General features: G+C 40.4%; 1 long non-coding RNA gene across 1 annotated transcript in view; it reads left to right on the top strand.

The window, feature by feature from the left end:
- The first annotated feature begins 13,559 nt into the window (after nucleotides 1-13,559).
- The window catches only part of LOC123981012, a 31,387-nt gene continuing 28,364 nt past the window's right edge, over nucleotides 13,560-16,582 (top strand). Inside the window, exon 1 of the long non-coding RNA XR_006827645.1 lies at nucleotides 13,560-13,782. This is a non-coding gene — a long non-coding RNA (uncharacterized LOC123981012). The remainder of the gene's footprint in view (nucleotides 13,783-16,582) is intronic.

Here is a 16,582-nt window from a genome sequence, read left to right as displayed (position 1 = left end):
CATTTTTTTTCACTTTGTCTTGTACTTTACTGGTCCTTGTTTGCCCTAAAGCAGAAAGCAGAAAGCAGCTTTCTTACAATAAATGACAAAAATATCAGTTAAAACATCTAATTAGGTCCACCATGAAAACTAGCTTGTTAAACGGCAGCAGGACTATACACTTAAATATTAATAGAATGTTCTTAAATGATACTGATGATAAATGAAATGTTATTAAATTGTGCTGATAATAAATGATGATGATAATAGTTAAGCATTGTGAAATGCATGGCAACTTTCCATGTTCACCAGCTGTTAGTCAGTCTAACTGCTCCTTACTGAATGCTTGGGTTTTTATTGCACAATATACATCACATCTGGCATACATCACCTAAATACATCTTCTGTCCGGGAGATAAAAGCAATGTTCTGTTGCCGCAGGTCAAGTTTAAATTAAATTAAGCTAAAAAAGAAGCTAAAACTAGATGAAATTAACAAAGATTTATAGATATGGGATAATACGGCCATGTGGAACAGCATGTATGGTCTTGCTTGAATAGACTCTCTGTTGTCACTTGAGACTTAATAAAGCCTGGATATAGAGAGACAGAACCCCCCATTAAAATATGGCATCCCATCTGTCTGTACACTGAGGAGCACAACTACTTCACAGACTGTCACATGGTTTGTGTGGAGTCCTATGCATGAAGTCCATTTCTTAAGTCGGTTTACAGCAAACATGGGGGTTACCAATTAATCACACGAGTCACGCAGGACCTTTGAATTTCTTTGTCTAATTAGGTCTGGGGTTTGTGAAGCTTCAGTAGGCTGTTAGAGAAGAACACTGTACAATTTTTATAGCAGAAGTACATACTCAACTGTTGGGTGACTCCTTCACCCCGAGGTCAACACCCAACACAGTTACCTGCAGCTGCTGCTAGCGAAACCACAAGCTAGTTAGCGCCTGCGCTGGACAGCTGAGCTTTCCTCAAGCACCTGTTGTTTTAATGGCCCCAGTGGGTTTAGAGGTTACCCAGCCTCCCTCCAGGCTCAGGAGACTCTGGATGGTTTACCTAAGGCTTGTCTACACAAACCTTATAGATGTGAGATCACTCACATCTTAAATGGCTTGAATGTAGGAGAGGGTGTAAAGTTTCACAGACAATGGCGCCATAGCTAAATCACTGGATCACAAGGATTGAATTATCAAGATGTCAGTCAGGCCTCTTACATTTTCATGGGATTTTTCCAAGAACGAGACTTCTTTCCTGGCCTCATAAATGAGTTATAACAAAGACACATTTTATTGAATACAAAATGTCAACTCTGTAACTAATGCGTTTGACCCGGCAGCTTTAGATGCAGGCCCTGCTTGTCGCCGCCTGTTCAAACATTTCAGAGCTCAGTAGCACCATGACTCATGCTAGCTCCGCACTGGCTATCAAGAGGTTAAGCAAACAGAAGCCTATAGTTGATGATTGGGCCAGGATGACTCATGCAAACATACCCATGGGGCACTATCCTGCCAGTTTAACTGTTGAAAAGGGTTTTATTTTACTCAACATTTTTGATTATCAGGGGGGAAATAGTGGTGGGAGTAATTTCAATCATGATGGTAAAAGATTTTGTTCTGGCTTGAAAGTGCTGCAATTCTTTGAACTGAGGAATTTATCATCCGTGTTATCGTCTGAACAATTTGGCCGTGAACTTGTGAAAAACATGAAATGCATAAAAGAGATGCTAAAATGGGGTGTCACTGTATCAGCTTGGCATCAGCAGTTTTTGCGGCTTGAATCGGCTTTGAGTCTCAAATGTTGTTTTTTCGCTCATTATTGACAAATTCTTTCACGTTTGCACCACGCATCTCAGTGAAATGTCAAGCAAAAGGGATTTATACACCTGTAGCGCCAGAAGCGGGCACTGTTCAGAGATCAGAGAACCCTAATCAATCAAAAGAAGCTAATTTGTGCGTATCTGTCCGCATCTATCGTTTTTCCAACCCAGTTTTCTGAAGGACTATGAGTTTTCAGTTGCATTACGTGTAGCTCAAGGATGTAGGTCTATTCCAGAAAGCAGGTTTAGGTTAAATTCTGAGTTAACCCTGAGATGAGGGAAACTCTGTTTTTTCTGTTCCAGAGACAGTACACCACTTTGGTCCCTACTGATATCAACCACCATTGGATGGATTGCTATGAAATTCTGTAAAATCAGGTGCCCAGAGGGGGAACCGAATGACTTTGGTGATCCCCTGACAAGTCCTCTAGCACCACCACAATTTTTGGTTTTTAGTTAAATCTCAGCACCGAGTAGATTGTGATGAACTTTGCTGATCCCGTGATTTGTAGGCTACAATACTTTGTTTTATGATCAAAGTCTGCAAAACCAATAGGTTTCCCTTCAGCCTCAGCTATACTTTGTGTACAGCGCTAATTAGCGAACATTAGAATGCTAACATGCTAAACTAAAATGGCAAACATGGTAAACATTATACCTGCTCAACATCAGCATGTTAACATTGTCATTGTGAGCTTGTTGCCATGTTAGCATTTAGCTGTGCCTATAAGCACGTGCTCACAACACAGCGTTGTGCATGCTGCTAATCTTGTTCAAACCTGGCAGCTCTCAGTGGCAAGTTCTCACCAGATGTTTCGAGGAAGGTGAGTATTTTTATAACAGCCGGTATTTATTTGTTTTTCTAAGTATTAAAAACCATGTTGCCATTCTCAAACCTGCCCTGACAAATCAAACTGTCACAGTGAACACAGGCTTACTGGCTTTGAGCAGACACGCTTTGTTAAACAACATCATTCAGCTCCCTAGATCCGCCTCGTGGACTCTTCAGCGTCATGGAAAAGAGTGTGCACGGATCAAACATGGTGTCTTTTTGTCTTGGAGAAGAGATGATCTTAAAAGGTCATCTTTCCCAGCCTGCCCTCAGAGAGACGCGCTCTTGCATACACAATCTAGCAAACATAATTAAATTTCCACTGGGGCAGTGGTGTAAAATTGCTCCTCGACGAACACACTCCTTTCCTTTCACCAGCTTTAAAGTAAAAGAGCTCCTCCGAAAGGTTTCTGAGGCAATCATTTGACCTTTCTGCAAAGTAACTCTGATGCCTTGAGTCTTTACTTGGCTGTCAAAAAGATTAGCACATCACAGACGCGTACAATCCCTTGCATTGTTTGAGTCAGCAGACATTAGTTGCTCTTTAACAGTCCTTCCTCTCAACACAATGGTCTGCAGACAAATTGGGCGGTGACTGCTGGTGACAAACATGTCAGATGCCAAGAACTTTTCTGTTTTCAATTGGCGTATTGCAAATCAGTCTCATAAAAATGACTAATAAGCACTGTAATGTGAGGAAGCAACTCATTATGTTTGTTTTTCTAAGTTTAGTGTGTATAATTAAGGGTTATTGAAGTAATGATTAGTGACAACCACAGACAGCGAGTCCAAACCTTGAGAGGAATATTACCTAAGGCCGATAAACAAGTCCTACCTCTCACACTGGGTATGAGGAATTACTGCTGGTTCGGGAGCGAGACAAAAAAACCTTTGCATGACAAATTTTACTCAGCCCTGCTTATATGGCGTTTTTATTTGTTTCCTGTAGTTTTACATATCTCACTCTGGTGTCTGGTTCCCAGAAGAAACAAAACGATACATAACTATCCTTTATTTAGAGGGTAACAATTATATTTTTCTGAGTAAACAGTCGAGATACAAACAAACACAAATTTTCCTTCTTCTCCATAACCTGAAATTATGCAAGAGCCATACTTTGTGAGCAGGAAGCTGGATGTTATCATGATTTAGAGTTGGGTTTTTTGCATTACACGGGTAGCTGCAGCTCAGCATCCAGTTCTGCTTTCCTGCTAAAATAAAACTGAGAGTTCACCAAAGCAGCGATGACATCACGCAAGATCGGCTTCCCTCGTCACCTTTAGTGCGGAGCGCATGTTCAATAAGGGAACACCAAACACCAACATTAAATGTTTGGTGTTGAGCCCTTAGCTGCAGTTATTACATGTTAGCAACACAAACAGTCTACTCAGCTCAGACTCTAACAACACAGCAGACAAGACAGTTTTTAATGACCTATCTCATACGGTAAACTACACTCTATCTCTGTCTGCCCGTCCGCCTGATAACAGGAAGCTGCTCCACCAAAAGGCCATAGCTTGTCTTAAACACACCATGCGTGTTTCTCTTGGAATGTTTGCATTTCAGTTACAGCTTCAAATTACATCACCGGGTCTGAGGCCTGATAAGGTGGAGTGTGTAATCATGGCTTTATGAGCTGTGTGTAAAGTAATGCGGTGACACAACCTGTTGGAAATGTTTGCAGAGCTGAGGGTGGAAGAGTCACCTGTTTGCCTGTGAGAGGTGCGCATGTCTGACCTTGTGGAAGTACTGTTGAACCAGCATTCATGAACACTAGAGAACACAGACAGCATTAAATCAAATGATGCAAGTGTCATTCCCTCATCATAATACGAATGAATAACTAATTGAACATAATTAGAACATAATCCTGAACTCTTGTTCAACTGAGAAAATGAGTTGAACAGCCATGCTAGCAGCTCTTTGAGGCTCAGGCACAGTGGTGCGTTGAGCTAAATGCTAACGTCAGCATGCTCACAATCACAAAACCATCATGCTAATGTTTATTGGGTATGAGTTTATCCTCAGTGGACTTTCAGACCGAAAAGAGGCTGCGTTACTGTGCGCATTACTAGGTACCAGTAAGACACAAAACCCGATCCAGGAAGTCAAGTTTGAGTGTTTCATGAGTTTGAAGACTCCAGAGCATCAGACACCAAAGCACTGTGCAGTCGTTTATAATGCTCTGAAATTGGATTTGACAACTATAGAAAAATATCACCACAGCAATTACCGTAAAACTTCAAATCAAAGCCTAGTCCAAATCAGACACCTGTCCCTGGCCTGGTGTTGCTACAAGTTTTAACAAATAAAAGCAGGTCTCAATTAGAAGCCTGGTCTGGTTTTTATAGAAGTTCTTTGGACGTATAAAACCTCTTGAAGCACGTGTCCCCGTCTTGAGCTGCGTAGATCAATATTATTTACTTATATTGGTATGCGTGCATACCAATATAAGTAAATGTTTAATCTTTTGTCATATTATCAGATTATGAGATCATTTAGTTCATTTTATTGAAACAATGAGCACCAAAGCATAATTCATTCAGTTTTAAAGGCATGGTTAAGGAATTAAAGGCCTGTCCCATACAGACACCTGTCCCAAATATAGGCAGGGTGAGTTCAGTGACTGAAGCAAAAGCCCAGGCTAATGTTTTACCAAAAAAGACTTCTTTTTTTTTCTTGCCAGATGATGTTGGACAAAAGTTGAGCCAGGATCTGCTTCTTCTGGACGATGCTGCGTTTTTTGCCAGGTACTGTGTTGTTGGAATGGATTCAGTTTAGCGTGTTGGCATGCTAACATTTGCTAATAGCATTGAACACAAAGTACAGTTGAGGCTGATGGCGATATCATCCATTTTGGAAGTATTTGGTCATAAACCACGGGACACATTTTGACCCAGTGGTGGTACTAGACGGAGAGTCAGGAGATCACCAAAGTCTTTACAATTTATTCTGTATGGAACATGAATGTGTATCTGACATTTCATAGTAATATATCCAGTATTTGTCGAGACATTTCACTCAAAACCACAAAAAAAAAAAACATGGTGGTGCAAAAGGAAAAGTCAGTAGATCACCAAAGTCATTACAATACATTGTGTGGGAGCCATGAACGTCTGTACCAATATTCTGTGCCAGTCTGTTAAGCAGATATTTCACTGGATAAGTGAAAATGTTGACCCACCTGTGGTGCTATATGAAAATTCAAGGGACCACTACAGTTATCCTTTGGTGACCAGGAAGGTCTGTACAAAATGTTGTAGACCAACCAACAGACCAATGTTGCCATCACAAGAACCATGCCCTTAAAAACACAGTACTTACATACAACATACCAAAAATCTAGCAAACACTGCTCTGGATTATTGACTGCCATCTCTCTGCATTGCTAATTTAAAAACAAAGGCATCCTATTGATTTTGAGTCAGGATGGAAAAATGAGCCGGTGATGAAAGCTCATTTAACGCCTCCGGCCCTCGCTGCTATTTGAGCCCATTTTCCATCTTCAGTCAGCAGACCTGGCTGTGCCATTACATTGGAACGAGCGTCAAATTAAATGACTTACCATAAATAACTTTTTTTATGAAAGTGCTACTTGCTTGGGCTTTGACTTGAAAGTCTAACCTTTGATTCATGCTGAGCCACAACCCATTATTATTATTCTGAGGATGACATTTTTAGAGCCCCTATTATCAATCCCAGAATTACGACACAGGTTTTTACCCCTATTTAAGACTGGGTTACAATTGTGAATTTTAAAGTGTGGTGATGGCAGGATGAGACATATGTAATCTGGAGCTATAAATCCTTTTGAAAATAGTTCTGTTATATTCAAACCTTGTTGTCCCAGAGAGCTTTCTGCAGTCTTTCATCTGGCATGTTACAAAGTCATTACTTGCATCTTGCAACCATGATCTCATCTTAACCTGTAATTGCCATTATACTGTAACACAGGCTTGATAAAGTCAGAAATCCAGCCTATGTGGAGTTATTGAACAGATCTTGTACTAGTCTATTTTTATCATCTTATCTGTTGAACAGTGCTGCAGTGACGCCTCAAAGATGCCAAACAATACTTGTAAGATGTAATGGGATTTCTTGGGATTTTAAAGTACATTCTTGCAAGGTTACATTATCAGACAGATCCATAAATAGTTTTTTTTTTTAAATTAAAAAAATAGAAAGACGTGAAATCAAGTTCCCACATTTAAAGGAAGCTCTAAACCCACTTATTTATCAGTAAGGAGAAACTGCTTCTAAAGATATTACAAGTTTCAAAAGAATCTTAGCTATGGAACTAATTTTTCTTAATTCTGTGGCAAAACATGACACTGCCGTAACAGTCTGTTAAACCCAGCTCTCCTGCTCCTCTGCTTGATTTACGAGGACCACTACAGGCTGAACTCAGACCTCAGCAGTGCTTTAAAACATGTTTACACGTCCTTGACTAGGTGATTGTATCGCCACAGTGCATGACTAGTTTGCTCTGTTAAAAGTGTTTGCTGCCTCTGCACAACGTTCCTTTCCATCAAGATCACAGACGTCAGTTAGATCTGTTGGGTGAAGCTTTAAACAGGTGCAACCATGTCCTCTGGTCCTCGTAAAATCAGGCAGAGAGGCCACAGATTCCCTTGCACAATCTTTCATCTACCTTGCTGCTTCATCAGGTCATTGCAAAGGAAAAGTTAAAGGTGCATCAGTGACTCTCAGACCGGATTCCATTGAAGGCTATCCTGCCATGGCACTGGTTGGCTGTCACATTAGTAATAAAGAAAGAAATGCAACTGGGCGACAATGTGCATGTCCTTTAAAGATAAGAACACATGCTTGAGTCTGGCTTATTCTGCAAATGCACCTAAGGGGAAAATATTTTAAAGAGCTCTTAAAGATGAATGAAACAGGAATTAGTTTTTGCATGCTGAGAACATGGAACGACAATGACTGGAATTTTAAAATGAACACCTGTCAAACCCAAACAAGGTCAAACACAATGTAAAACATGCTGCAGTGTGTGGATGTCTCCAAAAGACCATATATTGTAAGAATTATATTTGGCCTTGAGAGACACTGTTCATATGCAGCTATTTTGCATTAGCCTTGCACGCCGTAGCAACACAGCTGCATATGAACAGTTTCTCTCAAGACTAAATGACAATCGTTTCTCAACAATAAATGCTTTTCGGCTACTTACGAAGAGTTCTAAGTTGTTTGATGAAGAGCAGATGCATATGCATGAGAAAATATCAAGAGCAAAAGAGAGCACACAAGTGCAAAGCTGTGGGGTATTCAAGAGAAAAATGTTCCATCAGACTTGCAAGGACCTGTTATTTACGAGCAGCCAAACCGATTTATGTCTTTCTGATATGTTTCTATGTTGAATTTCCTACAGGCAAATCAAACACCAGAGGCGCCACGTCACCATTCATCATCGTTTACTACAATACAAAAGGATTAATTACTGCTAAATTGCAATGTTGGGTGCAGGATTTTTTTAATGACTTCCAGGGCAAATACAGACATATGTCCATATCAGTGTAGCTGTTGTGAAGTAATTAAGTCAGCACATTTTCAGTTTGTTGTTCGCTACAGAAAGTGAGCTGCCAACAGACATGGCTGCAGGGCCCTACTAACACATGACATCATTAGCGTACACTTCCACATGACTTGACAGGCTTCATTTCACCATGGCCCGGTCATCGACGTGCATTTACATCCTGTTGTATGTGCAGAAATATTGTAGCGTCACAGATGCTCTGTTGTTTTCCGTCCTTACACTATCCTTTTTCACTAATTTCTCCAGAATGCAATGTATTTAATGAATGGTTGAAAAAAATAAAAAAGGCAGTGCATGATTGTCATCACAGCTTTCCAAGATTTAAAAGACGGTTTTGCTGTTGGTTTCTAGTCGTGCCTTCCAGGTAGGCTGTGGAAAAAGAGAGACGAACAAGATGAATCAGATCACTTCAGAAGAAGAGTAAATAGCTTGTTGTAAATTTATGTCAAGGAATGAGCATTCCTCTTGAATGACTTGTGATTTACATAATGGGTTGTCTTCAGCGCTGTGTGAACAGAATATTTAAAGCTCATCTTTTTTTAATGTCCATGGACTAGTCTTTTTTGTATTTCGAGCCATTAACTCCAATTCAACCAGCATTCAAAAAATGCCTTTTATTCAGCTCCACTGATTGTTGTGGTGCAAACGTTGCGACAATTGAACAAATGCAGGCGGTTAACTAAATGTTCAGAATGTTTGGTTCTCAATGGTAAACTAAATGAAGCTGCATTAATTTAGCACAGAAAAACACATCTGCAAAACTCCATTGTACACATGCAGAGGCAACCTCCACATTATGAACAAATAAACTGCACCAAACATGTATAGTGCTACAAAATCTTATCATCTGATGATGGAATGTCAGCATCAACAAAAGAGAAAGATTTTTGCAAAGCCTTGCAGCCATGCATCCACCCTCCTAATGTTTTCAGAAGTGGGCTGAAGTGGAATCCCCGCTATGTTGCATTGCTTGCCAAAATCCAGAGATTCCATTTTCCAGCACTTCATAAAGAAAGAGCTAGTAGAGACAATTATTTAATGTCCAGGATACATGTTGATATTCTTAAGGAAAGTTACAAATAAATTAATATGTTTTTGTCTTATGCTACAAATGCGTTTTAAGTATTAAGACAATCCAACAAGGAGGATACAGCGGCACGCTGCACAAATGATGAATGAAACAACGATGTCTTTGCTATATTTCTATGAGGTTGAACCCCTCAAGAAGAAACAAAATGTTCAAGTTAGAAGTGATGGAGCGCAAAATTGGTACTTGAGCGTGCACATTCAATCTCGACCTTGGGAACACACCACAGTGACGGAAGTAGTATAAAACTTGATGACACCTGAGCAAAGTCCATTCACCTGAGAAGGCTGTGAGGTACAGTCGAAAGCTCCAGAAAAGGCTAGCAAGTGAACCTCAAGGTAAGACTATTTTATCACAGAAAATAGAAGCAGTTTGTAAAGGGGAGTCATGGTATTCCAACTTCCAAGTAATTTCTCCTTGATGCAAAGTTAAGGAAAGTGTAAATTGTTGAGGAAATGTTCCTGAAAGCCATTAGCAGAGTAATTCACAACTGAACGGAGTCACAGCTTTAAAGGCCAGGAAATCCATCTTGGTCTTCCGGCACTATCAGCAATCTGCACGCTCATTTGTCTTCATTATTCTCTTAGCAAGTACAACATCCTCACCTACGTGGCCTGCCGCAGCAGTCACAGATGGTGAGCGCAAAACATCTAGCCACTACATAAGCAGACAAGCTGTCGGTGAGTAGTGAACCGGTGATTCAAGTTATGATCTGTGCAGAGGCAATCATTAACACAAACTGCCAGCAGCTTGAACACTATTAGGTCAGTTGTCAGTCTCTGAAGTTGCTACGCTGTGTGTTTTAAAGCTGGTGTCAGCTTGGCTGGCCTGTACTGTACTATTGACTACATGGTTAAACACCAACCCTGCATTTGAGAACTTTGACGAACAAAAAACCCAAGCTGTATCATAAACAGTGTCTGTCGCACTGGTATTAAAGAAATGACAGTAGGTAATATACTGCTGTTACCCCTTCTTGACAGCAGCAGTCTCCTGAGTCCTATCAGTAACAGCCCGCTAAGAGGCTTTACTCCCCTCAGCACAAAGAGCTGTCTGTTAGGCCAGGGAGGCATCCCAGGAGTCAAAAGAGACAGGTGGCTATCCCCACAGGGTATGTATGTGGGGGCTGGGAGGGAGCTGGAGTAATCAAAGACAAGTCAAGACAAAAGCATGGTGTTATTTCAGCAGTGTGGTTTCCAAACTGTTGAATGTCTGGGTTAAATGTTTGGTGGAGAGGAAGAACAAAGGAAGTAAAAAGTGTGTCCATCTCGAATGTCTACACCTGCAGCCTGGACACACAATGAAGCTGAACATTTTTGAATGCCTTTCAGTTTGGGACTGTGCAAAAATGTGTTTGTTGGGTGGGGTTGCGCATTTTTTCTTTTTGCTGAAGGGGGTGGGCGTTGTTATTCATATTTCATTTCGGTCTTCTCTTGCAACATTTATTGCAACAAAAAACGGATTAAATACTGCAAATGAATGGCGCGCAGTGGGTCATATATGGTCAATATGTTTGAGAAACACTGGATCGTTGATTTAGTGATGCATTACCTCTGCTAAGAATCATTCTCATCTTCATAAAAAGGGGAAAAACAAAGTTAGCCCATATACTGTCATTTGGTAGTAGATGATCTCTTTTTATTCAGTACATTGTGACAAGGGTATTCACCATTATGTCATGTTACCCACTCATTTTTGATGCATTTCGAGTGCAAACAATTTACAATTGTTCCCTTAAGATATTTTGGTTTAAATCGTCTGGGAGGATGTAGCAGTTTTTTTTCGAAAGTTAAGGGGAAGGTCCAAAGAAAATATAAGTAACTCTCAAAAAGGATTTGCTTTAAAAAAAAAAAAAAAGGTTCACTCCCCTCACCACCACAAAAATTCCTATATAAAATAGACGCTTTTGTGAATATTTACAAAGAAACCCATTTGATTAATTGGCTTTGCATTTGTTAAGATTAAGACAAATGTGGATTTATTAAAGAGACAATGAGGAAACTTTATCCAACTACTCCTCTAAATTCCCAACCTGCTTTAAAATCTACGTTTCTTTTTAATGCTAACTTTCAGGTAGATGGGGCCTGACGGTAATTCAAACCTTCCAAAAGGACACTGCCACGGTGGAGACCATCTAAATCTTGCTCAAGTAGAAATGATCTTGTGTTTTCATTGAAGCCGTGGATTTGAATGAAGGGGGTTTAAGAGGGTGCCAAGGAAACCTCGCCAGGTTTGCATCCTAATCCCACCAGATATTAGAGGTCTCTTTACCCCTTAAGCCAAAGCACTTGAGCGAAATCTAAGTCCTGTTGCACCAGGTTTCAGATGCAGAGGAGGATTTTAGTTTTGAGGTTTGAACTTGGATGACCCTGGGAACACCCCCCCCCCCCCAGCTTCGCTACCAGGCAGAAAAAGAGGATTTCATTTATTTTATGAGAACTGAACAATGAATCCCAATTTGCGCCACTTTTCAACACATCAGGGCTTAGGGGACGGACAAGAACTGCTTTTGTCTGTTTGCCAGTGTGGAACCAACCTGGCTTTGCTGAAACATACATCATGTTGATCAGATAGAAACATTTAGAAGACTGAGAATGAGTGGATTCTCAACATTGGCATGAAAATGGTAACATGTGATTAATAACCAAGCTGTAAATTTTTTTCCAATGAGATTACTAATCTAATGCCCCAGTAGGACATCAGACAACTGACTGCTACAGTGCCATGAGAGGACCATGGGAGGGTCTTGACCTGCAGGACAGTTACGGGGGGGAGTGTGCTGTCTATTTGCTCTTTCCCAAGAGGATCACATCTCTTTCCCAGGAAGGATGACAGTTTATGAGAGAGTGCAGACAGAACGATTGGGAAAATGGAATCCCATAGTGACAAGGAAGCCGTGATACGCTTGTGGACAGTAATGAAGATGGAAGAGCAAATTCAAAAAATGGTCCAAATGGGCAGAAAATAAAACATTGGAGGGAGGACTACACAGTCTTGTTCTGATTGAAGAGCTTGAGGCAACAGTAAATTAATTATGAAATTTCTCATCAAAATTCTTTATGAGCATTGTTTAAAAAAAGAGAAGAAGAATACTTGGAGTAAACACAACAACATGATATATAACAGCTATATTTTTTTTGTCCTACTGGCAGTATTTCACTTAAAAAAGTAAAACCAGGAGTAAAACACTGGTAACCAGTATGTCACAGGATAGACCTTAAGGTATTATTACTGGTCTATAAATCGCTTAATGGTGTATCTAACTGTTACGCTGCACCAATATGATATATTTGTTTTTTCGTTTCTTCATATCTGTAAAGCACTTTGACAAACATATGTCCATCGTTTTAATCTTGTTTTTAATATCTTTTGTCTGGTAATAATTAATTTTAGTCTTTTTTTTCTCACTGAAGTATCTTATTTGTATTTGAATCTTCACTTATGTGAAGCACTTTGAATGACCGCAGCGATTGAAAGGTGCTATATAAATAAACTTGCCTTGCCTTGACTTGCCTTAAAGTTTTATCAGTCTTTTCTGTTGAAACAAAGCTGGCTCACATATGGACAAATGCAAACACAAACCACTTAAGATATAATACAAGCCTGGAGAAAAACTCCAAGTAAAAGAAAAAAAACATCAGCTAATGTCCAGTAGAATATCCAAATAACTTCACCACAAAGTCATCCGATCAACGTTTCTTGACCTCTCTCTCTCTCGAGTCAATCAATCATGTTTTCCTGTTGACCCCAAACTGCTCTCATTTAACCTAAATGAGTGCCCAGGGAACTACAAGCAGTCATTCACAGTGAAAAATTTTGGTCAGCCATGTTTGCCAACCAAGGGTTAGCCCCAGCTCTGCTCCTTTAATGGCACAGGGTCATCTCGTTGCCAGGGAACACTTGAAAAGGTGACCTTTTGGCTTCATGTTGCTGGTTAAAACCACTGTGGAAATAACCAATGTGAGGATATCGAAATAACTGTTTGTGTCCATTCTTTCTTCCATAACTGTCTTGTTTAAAATAAATCAAACGCATGGACATGGCTATCCCCAAACACAAATTTGCAATATAACTGAAGCAATTACAAGGTCGCAACTTCAGTAAACTTCAAAGTAACCATGATAACACATATTTCTCTCAGTCTCTTTCATGACTCACAACTTTGCTGTCAGAGAGCAAAGCAAAACTTCAAAAGCTCTGGCAGGGTCAGTGCCTTCTGTATAAGTCCCTTTGATTCCCAATATAGTCACGGAAAGGCTTCCTGGCCCGGATAGAAAGAGGAAAGGGGAGTGAGAAAAGGGGGATCAAATGGGATAGAGGTTTGTTTTGTTCTCTCCTCTCTATCTGTTGAAGGTTCCTGGCTGATGCAGCCTGTTGTTTAATCTCAGCAGGCACCATGGCTCGGTGTGAGGCTGCGTGGTCAGGAAAAAGGCACTCCAGTGCAGAGAGACTTCAAACACAGCCAGGGTGTCAGAGGGTGACTCAACACATACAAAGGTAAAAAGAGCAATAGTGGGAAGACGGGTTGAGAGAATACCGGATGTACTGAACTAAATGACGAGGGATATGGAAAGATATATGTCTGCTAAGAGTTTCATACTGTACATCTGACCACTAAACGTCAGAAATCACAGGATGGCTTAGTGGTACTTTTATGTTTGAACCTTTACCTCCGCGGTTCAGACTGACTAATGATGACTAATTAGCCAATCCTTAGTTCCTAGCATAAAGGGCAGCATATTTCATGTGACTACGTCACTATAGAAATATGTTGACTTCAGCGGTGGTCACAGTGTGTAACTGTTTATACCAGTTTGTTAGCCTGTGAACCAGACAAATCTGCAAGATTATGTTTTATGCTCTGGCAGATGCATCTGCCCCCCCCTTTTCAGATTTCCTCGTCCTGTATCTGGTCAGGCTAATCACAACCGTTTATCTAATTTGAGGTGGGTTTGATCCGATGACACACGTATTGGCCGTTGAGGCATTTTCGTAAACAACCAAGATGGCGGCCATTGATGTGGAACTGTTTCTGTTGAATCTGCTATCACGTTAGTATTAAACCGACTTAAACCGTGTGTATTTTCTCTAAAAGAACAATAAACAATTACACTTAAAGCTTTTGTTGATAAGAAAGATGTTTTTGCAGTACTTTTGACAGGATCTGCTAAAAGCCTACACGTTTCTTTGCTGTGAGTGGTTGTAGGCTCAGAAATGGCTGTGTTCCTTACGGAAACTTAAGAAGGCAAACTTTCTGGTGCCAAGTTCTTCTTAACTTTTACAGAGGAGCAGAGCCCAAAGGGTACTAAAGACAGCACGCACCACAGCTACAGCCTGTTCACTCTGCTGCTGTCTGGCAAGTGATCAAGAAGTATCTCCTGTCACACCTGTCATATACTAGCAAGCTAATGTTCATTTTGCCTTTCAGTTCAGTTAGCTAGACAACTGGGTGTCCCGTTTTAATTTAGTGATGCCTAAACCCCCGCTCTGTAAAAACTTTCCATATAGCTAGATTGAGTTTGAAGTTGACAAGTTGGTGCACCCCACTCCAGCGTTCTGATAAACTATGGGCTCAAAAAATTTCAAAAACACTTTAGGAGGATGGCCTATACAGTAGCACTATGCCAAATACTGTGAGGTAGCCAAGACTGTTAGTGTGGAGCTAAAATTAAAACCAAACCTAGGGTTCACTCTAATGACTGTATCGATTCACATGTAATTTGTTACATCTCACAAGATTCCCAAATACAAGAGGGAAAACGTCCCAGAATAAGTCTCATGGGGTGATTTGTAATCTTTATAGCTGTAACTACATCTGATAAATAATCAACCACTCCTTGTGTTTATCGTGACTAAAAACAATGCAATGAACCATGAATGGAATGCAGCCTGGAGGGCAATACGTTCTCAGGCCGGCCACTTTCTGTGTTTGGGTTTCTCAGATGTTTGCTGTGTAATGTTTACAGAAGCTTCCAGAGGAACCTCAACTGAGCTAATTTATGAGAGCCGAGGTTTGCTATTGTTAATGTTTAATATTTGGGTAACAGTGTCATGTGGTAACAACGGTTCCCAGAAGCAGAGAAGTTTCAAGAGGCTCTTTAGAAGTGATTCATAGATGCTCAGCTTGACAGAGAGCCAACACCCACCTCCTTTAATCTCCCCAGTACATATGTTTTCCTGACATATAAAGGAGACATATATGACTTCCACTTACATAATAATCTACTCAGAATGAAGTATTTCCTTGGTCTGAAGTTGAACGCTATCATCGCATCAACAGTGGAGAAAATCTCATGTGACGAACAGCATTAGGGTTGTGGCTAACCTTGACATTCATTAAGTATTTTTCCTAGACGAAACAAAATATTCATGCTATGGGACAGGCCTTATTAAGTTTTCCACGGCTTCATAAATCTCCCAACATGGGGCTCCTCGTGTCTGGAAATGTAATAAGACACAGTGGATCTAATGTGCCACATCCATCACCAGTATTAGCGTGACTGCATTACATTCTCTTTAGGACAAAAGCGATGTTTATAGAGTTCAGTTTATTTTAAGTTGTTGGAAAAGCAATACAACTGTGAAACAAACCAGAAAGAAAGCCTAATTAAACCAGAATAAAGTAACTTGACAGTTGTGTATGTCAAGTATTTACTTGGTATCTGTGATGGGGCCACTGTGTCTCTGACCCCCAACCAAACCAACTCCAGTAACCCATATCTCGTATCCTCATTTGGTAGCATGGTGACAGTATTCCAGATACTAGACGGTATTGGTTTCCCTTCATCTTGTGGCACAGGCCCAACTCCAGCATATAATTTGCTAATGGATCCCTGCTGGAAGCCTCGGTCGGGACTGCACCAGCGTAATTATTTGTACTCAAGTGAAGTAACTGAGGACTAACCGAGGGACTGAATAAATCATTGTTTTGCACTCTGATCCCAAACTCCCTCAAAAAATCCCTCGTCATTCACCCTCAGAACAGGGTGACTGTATAATTACTGACAGAGAAATCTAAAAAAAATATTGAGTAACTTCATTTGACTGTAGTGTAACCTGTCTGTGGGGTTTTCTTGCTCACTCCAAGGGGAAACGTGATATGGGTAATAGGTTCCTTCTTGCTTGGAATAAGGAAAAACATAAGTCTGCAGTTGGACCAAAACATCCGACTGGATATTTGGCTGAAAGACAGTGCTTGTCTTTGCTGCAAAGGCTGTGTCAACTGGTTCTCCTGTTCATGCAGGAAATGTACACTTATAAGGCCAGAAGGAGGCCTAAAAGGCAACTTTTATTTATG

The sequence above is a fragment of the Micropterus dolomieu genome, linkage group LG12, assembly GCF_021292245.1.
Source record: "Micropterus dolomieu isolate WLL.071019.BEF.003 ecotype Adirondacks linkage group LG12, ASM2129224v1, whole genome shotgun sequence".
In the NCBI taxonomy this organism is placed as follows: domain Eukaryota; kingdom Metazoa; phylum Chordata; class Actinopteri; order Centrarchiformes; family Centrarchidae; genus Micropterus; species Micropterus dolomieu.
The sequence above is the reverse complement of the archived record's forward strand: the minus strand, read 5'-3'. Positions and strand labels throughout refer to the sequence as shown.